The 16,770-nt window shown below is 35.0% G+C and overlaps 1 long non-coding RNA gene across 3 annotated transcripts; it reads left to right on the top strand.

The window, feature by feature from the left end:
- The first annotated feature begins 137 nt into the window (after window positions 1-137).
- On the top strand, window positions 138-16,285 carry LOC122078995. Of its 3 annotated transcripts, XR_006140249.1 has the most exons (8): window positions 138-1,520; window positions 1,814-1,976; window positions 2,374-2,623; window positions 2,747-2,795; window positions 9,360-9,469; window positions 9,938-9,996; window positions 15,279-15,359; window positions 15,597-16,285. It is a non-coding gene; the product is annotated as an uncharacterized LOC122078995 (long non-coding RNA). The 3 variants fall into 3 exon arrangements; XR_006140247.1 differs by having other exon boundaries at window positions 1,814-2,623; XR_006140248.1 differs by lacking the exon at window positions 2,747-2,795 and having other exon boundaries at window positions 1,814-2,623.
- Window positions 16,286-16,770: the final 485 nt, after the last annotated feature.

The raw sequence follows: 16,770 nt of genomic DNA, 5'->3' as shown, positions 1-16,770 counted from the left end.
TTGTTTTCCTTTTGCATGCATAAATTAGTTGGAATCAATTCCTTAGTTCTTATATATATATATATATATATATATTTTTGTATTTTTTTGTATTTTTTTATATTTATTTCAAAATCTTGCAGTTTGCTAGTTTGATATCAACCTAGAGCCAGCCTAGAGCCTGGATGCTGTGTTTTGTGTTGAAAATGTTGGGTATTAGATTGAGACTTGAGGTTTGACCTCCAGTCACTATTTATCAAAGTGGTAGATAGAAATATTCATACTGTTAGATTTTGTATTTTGATTATTACCTGGGTTGTTTGACTGTTTATTTACTATTCAAAAAGGCCACTATTGTTTTAGTATCCAGAGGACTGAGAAATCTGGTGTGTACATGAAAACCAAATTACAAAGGGTGCTTCAAAAGGAAAAACGTGCGAAACGAGGTAATGGGATTTCATTATTTGGTTGTTTGATATGTGTTCAAATTGCTATTCTACATATTTTTTCCATTAAATTTTATCCTTTTATATTTCTATGAGCTTGCAAGAAGAGCTCCTAGGATAATGGTTTGTTCTCGTGGAAGAGGTGAATGCTTATACATATGTCACATATTACATTGATTTCTTTGATTGCCCATTTTTGGAAGCTAGAGCAGCTTGTCAAGGAATTGTAATGAGTGGTGTATGTTGCTGTTAACCTTTTTTATATGCCTCAAGATAAAACTTGTTTGCCCTACAGTAAAATTTCATTCAACTGTAAAAATCTTACAAATAAGATGGAGAAGAAGGTGAGAAAGTGGAGGTGGAGAGGTGGAAATTCTGTCCCTTTGTTTCCCTTCTCTAATTCCTTCAATCTAGATACACATATCGCGTTGCATCAAAGAGATGAGTACCATTACTTCCCTTTCAGAAATTTAATTATATTTGGCTTCTTTTTTTTCTTTCTTTGATTCTAATGAAAGATCTATGCTGCAGGGTGTTTATAGGTATTATATTGCAAAGATTTATATTGAAGGGTGTTAAGAGATCCATATTGTGAACGACTTCTTCAAATTATAGAATTGAAGGATTATAGATTTAAAGGAGACATGCTACTAAATATTTCTAACATAAAGATGCAGTTTCTTTTACCACTTCCCCCCTCCTTATGCATGCATACATTAGTTAGATGCAATTCCTTAGTTCTCTAAGTTTTTTGTGTGTGTGTTTTTGTTTGAAAATATTTTATAATCATGCAGTTTTCTAGTTTGATATCAACCAAGAGCTTTGAGGCTCCATTCTGGGTTGAAAGTGTTGGTATCAGATTGAGACTTTATGCTTGTCCTCCAGTTTCTATTTATGAAAATGGTTGTTAGAAATAGTCATACTATTTCTTTTTGTCCTTTTGGATTATGATTATTACCTGGGTTGTTTGACCCTTTATTAACTATTTAAGATTGCCCCATTTGTTGTAGTATCTGGAGGTGGACATAGAAAACCTGGTATACACCAAAACCAAATTACAAAGGGTGCTTCAAAGTGAAAAATGTGAAAAACGAGGTAATAGCTTTTCATTAATTGGCTGTTTGATATTTGTTCAGATTGCCATTGTGCATATTTTTTCCATCAAATTTTCCCCTTTCATATTCATGAGCTTGTAAGAAGAGCTCCTAAGATAATGGTTTGTTTATATGCAAGAGGTGAAACTTGGTACATTGGTGCAATAAAAAGTTGATTTCTTTGGCCTGCCACTATTGGAAGCTAGAGCAGCTTGTTAAGGAATTGTAATGAGTGGCGTATGTTACAGTTATCCTTTTTTATATGCCTCAAGATAAAATTTGTCTACCCGACAGGAAAAGTTCGTTTAACCAAGAAAACCGTACATTTAAAACGGAGGAGAGGACGTAGATGGCAGGGGAGAAAGCGGAGGGGGAGAGCTGGAAATTCGGCCTCTCTATTTCCCTTCACTAATTCATTTCAACTGGATTCACATATCGCATTGCATCGAAGAGATTAGTACTATTACTTCCCCTTCAGAAGTTTAAATCTATTTAGCTTCTTTTTTTTTGGCCTTCATTTTTTCTTTCTTTGATTCTAATGCTAAGATCTATACTGCAGGTTGTGCAAAAGTATTCTAATGCAAAAATCTATACTGAAGGGTTTACAGAGATCCTAACTATAAATGACATCTAACCCATACAATTGGAAAACACATACAACAAGAAAAAACAAATAATTACTTTGCAAATCCTTTAAATTCTTGAATTGAAGGATTCTAGATTTAGAGGAGACTCGCTGCTGAATATATTTAACAATAAGATGCGATTTCTTATACCTGGCTTATCTCATTTATTTTACTTTCTTTTTGAAATTCTTTTTCCCCTTCTGTTCTTGACATGCAAACACATATTAGGTTTTCTTATTTGATCGATTCAACCCGATGGTGGTAGAAATGAAATGGATGGGAGTGTGGCAGCAATTCGAAGAAGTTATACGATCTAACCGGAAGCAATATTGAATGGAGAAGGTAGATGTAGAGAGTCTAGAGATTCTAGAAAGAAACAAAAGCTTATCTAGCAGAGAAAGAAATTGAATCCACCTAGTTTTTGAACTATTTTTTAAAGGCAAAAAAGAGGCTTGGATGGTTGTTAACTATTGCATCTGTAAGTGGTTTCGTACGATTCTTGCTTCCTTATTCCCGCCTTATCCTCTTATGATTCATTATATTTGTAGTTCATAATGGGAATGTTCTTATTCATATGAATTTGTTCTTTCTCATTACGCAGTTGTGCCGGGTTAACCTAGTTTCCCCCTTATTTCTATGCCACAATGAAGGTATATTCATTCTCTTCCCTTGTGGAGGATGCATGTAGATTGTTATTAGATTTTCTTGCTTTGACATGCGGGCCATTGCCAATGCCTCTTATATGATCAGATATTTGATGATTTTTTTTAGGCTTTTGATAATTAAAAAATTAAAAATGACATAAAACAAATGAGAATGAATAAATATTTCATAGTACTACTGAAGGTGCATGTCAATTGCTCTATCATTTATTAGGTTAATGGATTTGGAATTCTTACATTTCTGTTAAAATGGACGATTTTACTATTACAGATGCACTAGGTAAGTAGGGAGCATAGTTCTTGAGGGTGAAATTTATCTTCTAGAGAAAGCGTTCATGGTTAGTGGACTTAAATGGGTTTCAGGTTTTGTTTGATCTTTATTAGTTTTTTCCTTTACTATTACAGATGCACTAGGTAAGTAGGGAGCATAGTTCTAATCTTATTCCATGAATCACAGTTTCTTTAGTTTCTGATTTGGCATTCTCATATTTCATTTACTTTTCAAAATGCTAGTTCATAGATCTCCTGAGTCCTCCTATACAAAAATGTAGATCATTAGTGTTGCTATTTTTATTTCTACAACGATAGCAAGGCCTGTGTGTATGGTACACAGTGGTACTTATATTTCTTTCCCTTTGGGTGCCCCATCATTTGGTTTACAATGCTTTCATGTGGATCAGTAGATGACCCGCCCTAACGCAGCAGCTTTTCCTGTTCTTTTGATTCCACCTGTGCCATCGTTAAGCTTTCTATACAATCAACAGGGGGAGTTTTCTTAGGTCATTTTAATTTCCCAAAGCCAATTAATTAGGGGTGCACCCTTTTGGGTATGCTATTAGTCTCATTGTAAGTTTATTTCCCATTAAACACTGAATCCACTTCTGGGTCAAAGTTTGCAGTTGCATGATATATCTGCAAGACTCTTCTTCTTCACCACCTATTCTTGTAAAACCACAATAGATTCCTCCTAGTTAATGAAAGCTACCATTTATTGATGCTTCTTATTGAAAAGTAACTTGATGTAACAACTTTCAAAGTTGAAAAAGCTAGTTGAAGATTGAGAGGGAATAAATTGCATTAATGCTTTGGGGGTATTGTCTTTATTCTTATTCTTTTGCAAGTGCTTTGTTTGTAGTAACCTTATGTTTTTTTTGTCAGTTTTCTCAATTTATGTTGCATGCTTTCCTCTTCCCCGTGTTTAGTGATTCATTTGTTATTTCTGTTAGATTCACAAGTATGTACAACCCCCCCTCTGGTTCCAAGTTGAAATTGATTGAATTTCAGTATGCTTGTTAAGTTGATGTTGATTAGAAGGCCCATTCTGTTTGAAAATGAAGACATTAGATTAAGAGTTGAGGGTTTTCACTAGTGTTTCTGCAGACTGGGTTTAGTTTTTTGTCTTTTCTTGATTTCAATTGTTACAGACGGTTGAAGGCAGGACCAGGTTCAGATGTTCATCGTTGCATCAAAATGAAAACATAACAGCTTTAGTTGGTCAAGTTTATAAACTCTATTGAAGACAGTCTTATCTGTACTTTTGCTCTTGTTGGCTATCATATCTCGCATTATGAACTTCCAAATGTGTTTCAAATTCTGATTTCCTTCCTATCATAGAACCTAGATTGAACTTACTATAATTCAGCTTGAATCTGAAACCTAAATCACAGATTTAACCACCCTTACTATTCTCCGCCTCAGTGTAGTGTAGTTACGATACCTTAAACCTCACTCCTACTACTTGCACTAAATACTCTAAAATCCTTGGTCAATCATATAATCCTGTTAAAGCGTAGCACCAGTAACACATCCATTCTAAAACTTAACTTGCCCTAGCATGGATGTGTTACTGGTGCTACGTAGTCTCTTGAATTTTCCTGAATTTCTTAATGTTTGGATGTCATTTCATCTCCTATTGGTTTCGTTTTTCTTCTATAAGAAGTAGGGTGTGCGAAAGATCTGAGAGAGAATGAATGATTGAGTTGGGAAAGGGTGTGGATGCCTAATGTCTTAAAGCCTCTACTTGACCAAAGTTAGTAGTTATTGGATACAAAGTGGTTTTGCTTTTTAAGAATGTAATAAACTCCATGGTTCAATGGTTGAGAAATTTCTTTGTGCATACCTGCAAATTGTTGATGTATTTGAGGCTTCTAATGGGTTATTTTAGGCTTTAAAGCCTTTGTGGAATCTGAAAATCTTGGAAAAAAATTTGCTCAAGTTGAATTTGTTGAAACCTGTCGATCATTATGCTACGTATTTATATTTGTTTTGACTCGGGTAGTGCTTCTTCAACCTAGTTCTGAGACTCTTGTGCAACTAAATTTGCTCGATTCTTAACTTGAACTCACTTCCTTTTCCTTTGGGAGTGATCTATGTGTGAGCCCTCGCAATTGACTCTGAGTAGCTTCCTTTGTTTTGATGGAGTCTTTTCCTTTGATCCTGTGTATGTGGGTGGGTAATGTGTTTACTATTGATTCAGTGTGAGGCCCTAACTTTAGCTTTCCTTCTATTCCCTTGCTCGACTTGCGTGAGCTATCTTTGTAGGAAGAGCTCCTGTGATAGTGGTTTGTTCATGTGCAAAAGGTGAAACCTGGTACATATCTCACATTCAATGTTGCTTCCTTTATTTGGCCCTTTTTGTAAACTAGACCAGCTTGTCTAGGAATTGTAATGAGTGGGGTATGTTGCTGTTATCATTTTTTATATGCCTCAAAGTAAAATTCATTTGCCCGACAAAAATATTTTGTTCAACTGAGAAAATCATACGAATAAGACGGAGGAGAGGAAGGAGATGGCAGGGGAGAAAAGGGAGGTGCAGAGGTGGCGTTTCCCTTCTTTAATTCCTTCCAACTGGATTCACATGTCCTATTGCATCAGATAGACTAGTACCATTACTTCGCTTTTAGAAGTTGAAATCTATTTTAGCTTTTTTTCCCTTTTCTTTCTTTCTTTCTTTGATTCTAATGCAAAGATCTATATTGAATGATGTTAAGAGATCCATACTGTAAACGACTTCTAACCATAGTTATCTAGGCGGTTTGCTTGTGGCTTAGGCAATAGTCGACCTATTGCACCATCACCACTGCATTTCACCTTGTGTTTTGGTACTTATTTATGCTAAATATCATTTAAGTAAATGTTTTTTATATTCATTACTTAAGGTATTATTAATAAATAAGCAAATACACCCTATTTGAATCCTATAAAAATAGTTTAAAAATCAAATTTCAAAATGATGAAAAGTCAACACTCTCGTCCAAACAAAAAAAAAAAAGATTTTTGTTATAGGTGCGATTTTCTATTTTAAATGCTGAGGGTTTTCTCAATTATGAAATTTTTTAAATCTTATCATGTCAAAACATTTCTATAGACCAAAAGTCCAGTACAATAATCTTTTTTTTTAGTATCTATAAAATTATTTTTACTGAGGCGATTTTAATAGCATTCATGCACTTTAAAATAAATTTGACCAGTATATAATTTTATCATTACGACTTAGATTTAAGTAATCTTAGATTTATTGGAAAGCTGGTTTTCTGTTATACGTAATACAAAAAGTCTCATGTGAAAATAAAATAGTTTGACCAATCAAACTTATTATATGGATTAAGAGCATTTCTCTAAATGTTAATTTTTTATGACTTAATGTTGATTTTTTATAATCTGATTTGGCTTAATGTTGATTTTTAATGACTTGATGTGGCTTGATGTTGATTTCTAATGTTTTAATGTGGCTTAATGTTGATTTTTTATGATACAAGGTCTATATAGCTTACTAAATAATGTTATAAAGGAGGAAAAATGAAAAATAACAATTTGTCGCCTTGTTCGCCTTAAGGCGAGGTGCCAACTATGCCTCCAACGCCTTGGTTCGCCCTGGCGTGGTGCCAACTATGCTTCTAACATATACAACTGAAAAGAACAAATAATTACTTTGTAGATCCTTTAAATTCTAGATTTAGAGGATACATGCCACTGAATATATCTAACACAAAGATTTGGTTTCTTATACCAAGTCTATCTCATTTATTTTTCTTTTTAACATTCTTTTTTCTCTTTTCTTGACATGCAAACACAAACTGGGTTTTCTTATTTGACCGATTCAAACCGATAGTGGCAGAAACAAAATGAATTGGAATGTGGCCGCTATTCAAAGAAGTTATATGATCAAGCAAGAAACAATAATGAATGGCAATTATAGACGTAAAGAGTTCAGAGATTTTAGAAAGAAACAAAAGCTTATCCTCAATGCTAAGGACGAACTGGAATCCAAGCTAGGGTTTGATATATTTTCTGAAGGTAAAAGAGGCTTGTAGGGATGGTTGTTCACTCATGCATGTGTGAGTGTTTTTGTATGATACTTGCTTCCTTATTCTCGCCTTATCCTCTTCAGTTTCATTATATTTGGAGTTCATAATGTAAAATTTCTTATTCATATTCAATTTACTGGTAATATTATGACATGGGTCTTTCCCATTAGCCAGTTGCTACGAGTACACCTAGTTTTCAACCCATTACCCAGTTGCTCCGAGTACACCCAGTTTTCCCTTTATTTCTATGCAGCACTTCTTTGCCACCAAAAACATATATTCATCCCTTTTCGTGTGGAGAATGAGCGTAGATTGTTATTTGATTTTCTTGGTTTGACATAAAGCCATTGTCAATGCCTCTTATATGATTAGATATCTGATTTTTTTTTTTTTTTGATTGAAAAATGAAAATGATATCAAATAAGTGAGAATTAATAAATATATCATAGCTACCACGGAAGGTGCATGCCATTTGCTTTATTATTTATTCAGTTAATGAATTTAAAATTCTTATATTTATGTTAAAGGTATATGATGTTACTGTTACAGAAGTAAAAGGTAAGTGGGAAGCGTAGTTTTGAGGGAGAAATTTACTCAGTGGACTTAATATTTTTTTCTATATTATTACTTTAGCCACATAACTGTTCTAATCTTGTTCCATGGATCTTAGTTGCCTTGGATTCTGAATCGGCATTTCAATAATTCATTTAATTCTCGAAATGCTAGTTCATAGATTTCCTTTTTTTAAATGAATAAATAAATTCATTACCGAGGAGGAAAATAATACACAGGGAAAAAGGGGGGGGGGTGGGGGAGGACACAAAACAACTAGACATAAGTACCTACAAATTGTTGATGTATCTGAGGCCTCTAATTGGTTGTTTTATGCTTAAAAGCCTCCATGGGATAAAAAAATCTCAGGAAAAATTTTTCTCAGGTCGAATTTGCTGAAACCCTTGAGTCATGAGACAATTTACATAAGTAATTACGCTATTCACTTGGTTTCTTCTTTTTTGTTATGACTTGGCTATTACACTGAAGATTGATTTTGTTTGTGTATTTTTGAATGATGGAGGCATTTGCTATCCTTCTCTTCTCGTGTGGAGTATCAATATAAACTGTTATTAGTTTTTTACTCTTTGACATGCAGGCCATGGTCAATGCCTCTCATATGATATCTGATCTTTTTTAGTCAGGCTTTTGATAATTGACAAAAGAAATATGATTTTACTGTTAGAAATTGAAAACGTAAGTGGGAAGCATTGTTTTTTAGGGAGGAAGTGGTCGTCTAGAGGAAGCGGGATTGCTCAGTGAACTTTGTTGTGTTCAAGGTTTGGTTTGGTCTTTAGTGTTTTGAATTCTTGGACATCCGAATGGGCCCATCTTAGACTTGAGTTACTTAAGTTCTTAAATGGGCCCACAACCATCCGAGTTGGGTCTTCGAGACCCACTTGCCCCGCATTAATATTTCTTTAATTAACTCTTCTCTAATATACTACTCTTTTTAAACATAGCCATGATAAAAAGTGCCAAGAAGCGGAATTGGGTCAATCTTTCATGCTGCACTTATTTCTATTAACCTTAAATATACCAGCTTATTAAATAACTGTGAAAAACTAAAAATAATTTCCTAGTAAAGAAATGGAAAAACATCTTGGATGCTGTTGCTAGTGAACGCGTTGGCATAGTATGCAAAATGACTTGAAGACAGCAATTGGCCATGTGAAATGGCGTTATTTGTTAAAGTAGATGTACAATATTTTGTATGTATATGTTTTTGAGGAATGTGGAGACTTGGGGAAGTACAATAAATACAGACATGTCATTACCTTGTTTTCTGTACTGATTAAGTTGTGTACTCTGATGGCTTTGATCTATTCCACATCACAAGTTGGATTAGACACGAGGTTTGTTTTATCTGGCTCTCTGCTGGCTCTGTTTAATGCAGTTTAGGGTTCTAGAAAGATTCTAGGTGAACGAAGTTGTGTGGAAATGGAAATCTTAAGCATTGCATGCGAGGGAATTAAGGCAGCATAACTCCTTATTTTGCTAAATCATCTGATCATGTGCCATCCCTTTGTCACCTTCAGCTTCCATTGGAACGAGTAGTTTAACCAGGAAGTTGGGAATCTAATGACCTTAACGGGATGTAAAAATCTCTCTGATGGGTTGATTGTATTGTTATCATTAATCCTTATGGTTTTTTTTTTTTTTACTAACATTTGAATTTATTGATAAAGTGTAGAAGGTGGAAGTACAAGCTCATAGGGCAACAATTATTCTCCATATTTATTGGCTTCCTCCTGGTCTACTTTGTACTTCATCTCATTCTACTTTTGAAGAAAAGTTTCCCAGGTATGTGCTTTACTATGTAAATATATGCTTTTTTTCCTATTATAGCTTCATGGTAACATTTGTTGTTTAAACTTTAAAGAGATGAGAAAACTCTCTCTCTCTCTCTCAAGTGCGCGCACACACACACACACACTTACTTCATAGCTCTGAGGTAAGGAAGCATTCATCAATTTACCTGCAATGCAATCCATTATGACTTTTTTTTGCCCATTTTGATGAGATTACGACATATCTAACTTCTTTGTTGGTATTTGTAAAATTTATTCTTTGAAGAGATTAATGGTTCTACTTTGATGAAACTTTTTTTTTTTAATGCCTTTCCACATTAATTTTAATTTCTTTAGGTGCCCATAAGAACTATATATATTTGGGTTGTTGCACCTTAGGCTTATGATCAAATCCTGTGTTTGTCCTAGTTACTTGTATATGTGTGTACATTCATTTTCCATTTTTTCTCTTTTTTTGTAGGGTGACTGTCGAGATCTTTTACATCTCAGAATGAATCTACAAGATTTCTCAAATGGAAGGTTTGGTTTCTGTAAATTCTTGTCTTAAGATTTCTCGATATATTAACAAGATTGTTTCTGTTTAAAGTTAAATTTAGTATGATCAAGAATTGGATGATATTTGATCAAATCAAACTTATTTTCAACCAGATTGGAAGTTATTTTTATTTATTGTTTTTCTCGGATGGGTTCCATTATTCCATATAGTATTGACGGAGAGAAGTACATTTTGTTCTTTAGTGAAAATTTCTGTTTGAAATTTTTACTGCTTAACTGCTATGTTGTTGCATCTTCATGGTCTTTTGCTTGAATCATGTTAGTAAAGACGGTTGTAATAATATCCATGACAAGACTTGGCACATCATTGGCTCAAGTAGTATGTGTCAAAGAAAGGGGGGTGGGGGAGAGCTAACCTATTTCCGTGTAAATGCTATATGCTGATCTGTCTCAGTTTAGGGATTGCATGATCATATTGCACCTTAAATTGTGCTATAGCAGTCAGTAGATGTTAAAACATGTTTAGATCCTTCTACACTTCACAATGCCATAGTTTAGTAAATTGTTAAATGTCATGATCTGCCACGTATACATAAGTGGGTTCATCTGATGTAGGACTCCACATTTGTCTCGGTGGTAAATTATCCTGGAAACAAAGAGGGGCTCAGATTTTGATGCAAAGATTTTGTGTAAACTACCATTAGAGGGGGTTGAATATAAGAATTAAAATGGAATCTCTGTAATTTTGAGTTGAGCTACTTCCTCTAGTGCTTTTGGCTTGAAATGTTATCAATGAGATGGGCACATGGTTCTCTCTCTCTCCTTTTTTTTTTTGTATAGCAAAAGGAAAAGTTTACTAATGCAAAAAGTGGAAAGCTCTACAATAAAGTTTATGACAATGTATAGGATGTAACCAATAAACACTCTTGAGGAAGCCTTGACACCAAAAAAGCTTTTGTGGGACAGCTCATGATAGATCTCTCATTAATAGATATTATATGAGTCTAATTTATTGCTTTATAATGCGTTAACCTTTCTTTTCATATGCTATATGAAATATTGGATCAATCAGTATAACACCTTTAGCTTTAGGGTTTGAAATTGAAATCCTAATCAGTTCAATTAGTATTATCTTGAGCTCAGGTAGTGGAAGATATTACAACAAAGTATATTCAACCCATAGATCGAAATTTAGGTAAAAAAGTCAAAATTTTGATGGTTTATCTCGGTCTCAACCTTGGTCAAAACAAAACCACCAAGGACTTGACGGGTTTCCGAGGTATTGATCAAAATTTTCAATATTATGTTTCTTTATTCCTAGTCTATATTTTAGTTATTTTACAAAATGTTCTATGTTATAAGACTAAATTATGTGCATAATAGGCTAGAAGAAAAAAGGATATAGTCGGCTACGACGTGCTCTAGCAACCTAGGGTCCGATGCCAGACTACCACTTTGGGGGTTTTTCCTCTAGTCTAATAATTCAAGCACGTGTAAACATTCTTAAATAGGTACAAGAAGTTTCCGTTACAGGGAAAAATTCTATAATTTGGCCACCAAAATGGCCATTTTGGGTTGAGCTGTGGAATAAACCAAATTTCGAGCCTATTTTGCAGATTTTAATTTTTGGTTTGACTGTAATCAAAATGCTGTTAAAACAAATGAAAATTGGAACTGTTATGAAAGCTTATTTTGACAAACCAGGACTAGTAAAGGAAGAAGAGAAGAGGAAGAGAGTGATAATGGAGAAGTTGCTGAACCCATGGTAGACCCAGACCGTATGTCTGTTGTGGGAACTTCCTTTATTTTTAACTAGTGTAACAGACTACAATTGGAGTCTAAATAGGAAACCTACTCTAATTAGGAAACCAAATATTAATAAAGCAATCTAATCAACTTGAAAAGGTTGGGTCAAACCCCCAACTTGTGACCCAAACCAGCTTGACCAAATATAGTGTAGAAAGAGCTTATCTGCCATTGCCATATTGCACTTGTATGAAAAAACCTGTTGGACCCACCTATGTATCACCACATGGCAGGTTGTGAAGGATTATACTTCACTCGGAATAGTGAACTGTAGTTTTCCAAGCATGCTTATCATCTCTCTCTCTCTCTCTCTCTCTCTCTCTCTCTCTCTCTCGCTATATATCATACTATTATATAAAAGCACGAAGTTGCAAATCTTTCGTTGGACTACTTTACCCTCTATTTTTCATTATCTTTTTTACTTTTTTACTTTATCCTCTATTTTTCATTATCTTTTTACTTTTTATTAAAATTATGGGTAATTTACAGTGCCACCCCCTGGAGAATGCCAGTATTATAGGACCACCACTTCTCTTTTACCAAATGAGACTCATACCCCCTATCATCTGTCTCTGTTCAGCGATGCTATGTAATGACAATTTAGCCCTTATGAGTAAAACACCCTTATCTTATTATCCCAAAAATACCCCTCTTCACCTATATACCATTTCATTCTTTCCTTATCACTTTCTCTCCTATATTCTCTCCCTAAAATTAGAAAAACAGAAAAGTTAGTTCAGAGATATAGACTGAAGATCAGTAAAGGAAGAAGAAAAAGAAAAAAAAGAAAATGGAAAGAGCATATTATTGGAAATATTACAGGAATCTTAGTTCTTGATTTTCCTTAAAATATTTATTTGCTATATTAGGGTTTGATTTTTTTAGGGGAGGAAAGAGTGAGATTTGTAGAAATGTAACCCATTAGATCAAAACATTTAACAGAAACCTAGAAAAAATAGAAACTCTATTATTTTAAAATCTAAGCCTGAGGTCTCCTCACTCACTGTATATGAACTTCTCTCCTCCTTTCTTCTCTGCAACCTGAAGAACTGTCCCTTTCTCCCTATAAATCACAAAGAGAGAGAGAGAGAGAGAGAAGTGAGTGTGGGAGTGCTACACAGGGTTTAATTAATAGAGAAGAGGTGGGAGGGTTGGGGGCTCGACCTGAAAGCAACAGGTCCAAAAGGATCAGAAGAAGGGATTGAAGAGAATGTGAAGGAGATCGACTTACCTGACGTCAGCACATGCATTCGAACAGGTTGCCCGCTGAGGCTGACTGTGCGTACTCTCGTATTGTCTTAGCCGACGAGATTTAATCTCTCATTGATTAGGGCAGAGAATAACTGTCAGTTAATAAGCCAATTATCTGTTTTGTTTTCTCTGGTTTCGTTGTGTTGGATAAAGGACAATGAAAGGGTATTTATACGCTTAGTTCTCAGAGATTAATGAGATGAACAAAAAGACAACTTGCGACGGTGGCGCAGTGCCGGAAAGTGCGACGGGTTGAGGGGTTAATTGAGAAGAGGCAGAATAATATACCTGTAGTCGTTGGAGGGGGTTCACAGTTGCCGTGGTCGCTGTCGCCAGAAGGGGGTTGCAACTGGCAATCTGAAAAGCCTTGAGGATCTTCTTCTCCAACATTCTTTGTGGTGAAAATGAACTGCTGATGTCAGAATTCTTGGTATATTCTATAACAGAGACTGACGATAGGGTGTCTGAGGCTAATTTGATGAAAGAGAGGGGGTGTTCATATTATACTGGCATTCTCCAGGGGATGGCACTGTAAATTACCCTTTAATTATTAGTATCCTTTTATATATTTACTCCCCTCTCCCCCTTCACCTTCCCCTTCCTCTTCCTATCCATGCTTTATCTCCCTCTTTTATTTTATTAGGAAACAAAAATCTACCCTCTCACCCTCTCATATTTCTCCCCTCCCAATTCTCTCTCTCTCTCTCTCTCTCTCTCTCTCTCTCTCTCTCTCTCTCTCTCTCTGTGTGTGTATCTCACTATAATTCTCCCTTTTATCCTATTTATTAGGAGATAATTCTCCATATCATCCTTTTTATTGGGATACAATTATTCCTTTTTTCCTCTTTATTTCTCATCCTCTCACGTTTCTCCCCTGCCCGACTCTCTCTCTCTCTCTCTCTCTCTCTTTCTCTCATCCCCTTCATTCTCTTTCATGAGATGAGTGTCCCACTATAATTCTCCCTCTTAATGCATGTTTTCCCCTCCCTTCCATTCTCTCTTTGTTTTATCTCTCTTCTTATTTGTTAGTAAACAAAATCATTCCTCTTCCCTCCCTCCATTATCTCTCATAAATATATTATATTGGATGAATATATCTTACTATAACTCTCCCCCTTATCATATTTATTAGGAAACAAAATCTCTCTTCTCTATTCCCTCCGTTTCATTCTCTGAATTATCTGTCTTCTTATTAGAAAATATATCTTCTTATAACTCTTCCACTTATTTATTTATTAGGAAACTAGATCTCCCACTGAATTTCTCTCTCCCCCCACTCCTATCCACGATGTTTCAAGCTTAATTAACTGAAAGTTGTGCTTAAGCTTTTCCACAATGAGTGTGATTGAATGGTCATTCATGGGTGATCACACCTTTCACAATGAGTGTGATTGAATGGCCATTCATGGGTGATCACACCTTTCACAATGAGTGTGATTGAATGGCCATTCATGGGTGAATTACTTCTTTTCTCCATTTATCTATATCTAATGGGAAAAACAACCGACAGCTATGGTTTCGAGTGACAAGGTCTGTGATTCTGTAGTTTAGTTGCTCATTCAAGAAGTATCTATGCTCACTCAAAGTTTCTGGAAGATCAGGAGCCTCAATACATCTCAATTGGCTTTAGATTCCAACTTATCAATGGCATTCCTCTGTTCCTGCATTGCTTTGATATCTTCTGGTATGTGTTCACTTCTTTATCTTAGTTAGAAGCTTTGAGGTAATTGTTTGATTCAATTCTGTAACACTTTTGTTTCAGATATTTTTTAAGAATTGGGCAGTTCAAATTTCTTGATTCTTTAATGTCTATCTTGATGGATGATTTATAAAAATTTAGAGTTAACGAATTTGCATGTGTGAAAAATTAGGTAAAAAGAAAAGATGTGCATATTTCTTGATTGATGAAATTGGGAATTTCTTCATACTCTTTTTCTCCTTAGAGGATATTCTTTGCCCAACATTACTACACCCAATAGGACAATCTTCAAATAAAAAACGTGTGTTCTCAATTCCCTCAGTGCTTTGATAGTGATTCTCAATAGATCCACTATTCTTAATGCCCTTGTTGCTATAATGGTTCTTTATTCCTACTGATAGGGGGATGTATTAAATTTTTATTTGGGTAATGCTCACACAGAAACACCTCTGCTCTTGATGTTCTCACACTTCAGTAGTTTCTTTTACGGTTTTACCCCATTTTCATGGTGGGTCATGTTAAACATAGTGTTTGTTTTTTTTCTATGTAGTTCACCCTCGTTCTCAATGCAACTTGATTGAATAAGTTACATGAATTCTGAGAGGAGAATTCTTACAATGGGTTTGTCCGGGTAAATCTTTTTTTGCCCTTTCTTTAAGCTCTAAAAAACTGTTCACTGCCCTTCCTTCTGTTTGTGTTTTCCTTCTCGGCTCATTAGCTATTGTGCCATGAAAGATTTCTTTATATATTATAAGCTGATAATCACAGGATTCCTTTTGGTTGGTACTTGTTAGAGAAGGCACATACATGTCCTAGTTTTAGTTCACTATGCAATCAATCTCTCTAAATAAACTCTCCTCTTTTATAGGTTGCATCCGTGGAAAGCATGGCTGAAATGAGATATGAGTCTTGAACTCTCTTGTGATACTATTTTAACAATTGTGCATGTCTTGCTTGGGACATTGACATCCTCTGGTTCTGGTGGAAAGCATAAAAGTGTTAATCCATCTGTGCGTGGAAGGGAATTTGAACAGGTATTCAGGAAAACTTTTGCTTTAACTTCTGTTTTGATAATAAGGGATGGAAATGTTTGAAAGGAAATAAAACAAATAAGTGGGTAGAGGAAATTTATGAAATGTTCTGCTTAAACTCTCTTGTGAAGATGGTGGAGCTACTTTACATAGCCTCATAGATCAAAATTTCAGAAATTTATCGATCCTAGTCGACTTGAAACCCTTAGCGACTTGACAGTTTTACAAGGTTTTGGTCAACATTCTGTCGACATGACTATAATGGTTGAAATGGTCAAATTTTGCTCGAAATGATTGAAATTTTGAATTGTATAGAAAAATTGTCGACATTTTACTTTCTAATTAATTGTATGATTTTCATGTTGGATGAATAAATCAACTCTTTTGATATTAACCCAAGGGGGTAGCCAAGTTGGCAAGGGACTTTTGCCTCAGGAAGTGTGTGTTTATGAGTTCGACTCCTCTTACCACTTTGGGAGCCACTCACACGCGGGTGTTTAGTGCTCTTCGCTGCTTTCAGTGTACGTTGAATGGTTCTCATTCAACTCCAGTATGAACTGGTTCATGCGGTTGTAGGGTCAGTATGGACCCGTGGGACTAATTAGGCCGAAGGCCTAGATACACGTTGTTAGCAAAAAAAGAAAAAAAAAAAAAAGATATTTCATATTTCAAAATTTAATATCTCTTGGAGACTTAGTAAACAAAATTTCCACATTGTATATTCTTAATTGGCCTGGGCGTGTTTAGCTAATTGACTGCATGCAAGTTTATTGTTCTTGATCCTCCAATTGGTCAGGTGATTGTTCTCTACTGGCTTTAGGGATGGTTTTCCTGTTCTTGGTCACTTTATGTGTTGCTTTTTGTAGATTATAGATGGATGATGTTTCACATGGAGGAAATTACTTGTAGATTAGTGATGGATTTCCGTGTGTTTTATAATTATGGAACCCTAATCAACTACTTTGTTTGGCTTGTGGATATCTCAAAGTCACTCCTTGTGGATTGTTATAA

Source organism: Macadamia integrifolia, chromosome 5 (genome assembly GCF_013358625.1).
Source record: "Macadamia integrifolia cultivar HAES 741 chromosome 5, SCU_Mint_v3, whole genome shotgun sequence".
Lineage (NCBI taxonomy): Eukaryota > Viridiplantae > Streptophyta > Magnoliopsida > Proteales > Proteaceae > Macadamia > Macadamia integrifolia.
This window is presented reverse-complemented; position numbering and strand designations above follow the sequence as displayed.